Source organism: Astatotilapia calliptera, chromosome 9, assembly GCF_900246225.1.
Source record: "Astatotilapia calliptera chromosome 9, fAstCal1.2, whole genome shotgun sequence".
Lineage (NCBI taxonomy): Eukaryota > Metazoa > Chordata > Actinopteri > Cichliformes > Cichlidae > Astatotilapia > Astatotilapia calliptera.
In genome coordinates this window covers 32,680,532-32,682,736 of record NC_039310.1, presented here as the reverse complement: position 1 = coordinate 32,682,736, position 2,205 = coordinate 32,680,532, and the positions used below count along the sequence as shown (strand labels likewise).

The following is a 2,205-nucleotide window of genomic DNA, read 5'->3' as shown; positions in this document are numbered from 1 at the left end:
AAAAAACTAAGTAAAGCTTACTTAAGATGACTGTTAAGTCAACTTATTCATTGCAAGTCTGCAGTATTAGGAATAACTTGATATTTCTGTTGAACATTTCAAGTTCAACTAAATGAAAAAAAAAAAAACTATTTGTGGTAACCTGAATTTGATTAAAAATAATTAACAACACTTTTTGTAATGACGTTAAAATCAGCCCAACTTTTATTTTCAAACACAAAGTATAACAGCCAACATACTGGACACTGTTCTGCTGAACAACAAACAATTATATTGCCATCACTGTTATAATCTTACAATGAAACAAAGTCTCAGATGTAATTATTCTGAAAATAAGTTTAGGCCTACCACAAGTTTGTTTTGTACTTACATTACTTATATAGCCGAAATAAAATATTTGTTGTTCTGTCACAAGTGCCGTCTCTGATTAAAACAACACATTTGTTTTTCATTCCAACACAGGAGCTGGAATGTTGTAATACTTTAAGGATGGCTTGTTTCCAGTCCAGGCATTACTGCCTGAATGACTGTCATGGATCGAGGTGATCCAAATGTAGGTGCAGAAGAAAGTCTTTAACTTCCCTTAAGTACAGTGGCAGTGGATGTGGGTTGGAGATGCAATGAGCTTGAACCTGCAGGCGACCATCTTCACTGACCACACCATCTGTGACGGAGGACTCATCTCTCCTGGTGTCCTGCAAGCAAACAATCATTTTTTTTGCAACTTGAACTTAATTGCTTTCTTAAAACAATTTTTCTGCATTTGGTATAGAACAGACTCCAATTTAGACAATCTCAGGCCCCCTCCCCACCGGAGAGGTGACATTCAATGTCCCACTTGTCAGTCTGGATAGCCGTGACCACCACCCAACATACAATAATGTCATGAAAGCATCATTTTAAAAATGGCTATGCAAACATGGCCAATAACTTTCATTCTAATGATGTGCAAAATGATTTGGGCACAAAACAAATTTTGCTGTTAGAAAACTTGCAGACTTCACTATATACAGTGTAGACCCTCTAAACTAAGTTTGGGGATGTGATCTTTCAAGAAATGCAGACTAAACTGTTGTTGTTTGTTTACTTACACAGCATGTCTTGTAGAATTAACTGGAGTCACCAGCAACAGCATAATGCAGTCATATCTCAAGTCTAATAACAGAAGACAGGAAAAGATCAGTACAGAAACAACTTCCCCAAACCAAAGCACAAATAAAACAATAAGTAAAACAGGCTGATCTAAAGTATGATTAAAGTTCAGCCTGATTAATATAAATGTCACTGAAAATTGCTAATATATTGGAAAACCAAAATACTTAACACTGAGTTGATGTCTTTCTGTCCAACAACAGGAGTGCTGGTCCCGAGCCTCATAGAAAGCAGCTTTTTCATGACTGCCAGGTTTGTCATATTGATAACAGTTTACTTATTAACTCAAGGGATCCTAATGTTCTTCTCTCCTGTCCTCTCCTATCCCGTTCTCCCCTTCTCCATTCATCTTCTGTCCACTCCCCTCTTTAGATAAACTGAAATATATTGAAAAAGCATCTTAAATAAAATAAAACGTGTATGCTTTTTGTTTCTTTCTTTTTAACACGTAAGAATGTGAGGATTATACAGACAATATGATGAAGGTGATTGTGATCCACAACATCATGGCTGAGGAGGATCCATCAGATGTGTCCACTGTGATTGAGGGAAACCAAGTGATGGAGGGATGTGGAAGCCGAACGAAGGCATGTGTACTGCTGATGGGACTGATATATGCCCTCAACCTCGAATATCCGAAGGAGCTGAAGAACACATTTGATACTTATCAAAAACATTTTTTGGAACTTGACGGGGCCAAACTACTGAAAAAGGTCCACGGCCTCAAAAATAAGCTTGTGCAATGCACACACATTTCCCTTCTTGTTCCAAGAGAATCTTTTGTCCAGACATAGCTTGATGGAGCTGTATTTTTTCTGCTGACAGCAAACACAGATTGAATGTTGGTGTTAGTGTTTTGTTCTATGTATCCATATTTTTGATAACGTACATGCACAGAAACAACCTGTAGAGTTTCTGTGCTTTTGGCTTTTAAAATGGACTAAGTGGCCTTTGAAAGGGTTGTGTGCATTAGCTGTTGTGTTGCACTTTATTCTGTGTTTTTATGTAATAAAAACATTGAGATGATGAACCATCTGAATGTCTTTTTTGGGG

General features: G+C 37.2%; 1 long non-coding RNA gene across 2 annotated transcripts; it reads right to left on the bottom strand.

Moving 5' to 3' along the window:
- Positions 1-283: 283 nt before the first annotated feature.
- Positions 284-1,691, bottom strand: LOC113029623 (uncharacterized). Of its 2 annotated transcripts, none has more exons than XR_003273449.1 (3): positions 1,626-1,691; positions 1,092-1,529; positions 284-695 (listed from the first exon to the last, which is right to left on the bottom strand). It is a non-coding gene; the product is annotated as an uncharacterized LOC113029623 (long non-coding RNA). The 2 variants fall into 2 exon arrangements; XR_003273448.1 differs by lacking the exon at positions 1,626-1,691 and having other exon boundaries at positions 1,092-1,155; positions 1,325-1,612.
- Positions 1,692-2,205: the final 514 nt, after the last annotated feature.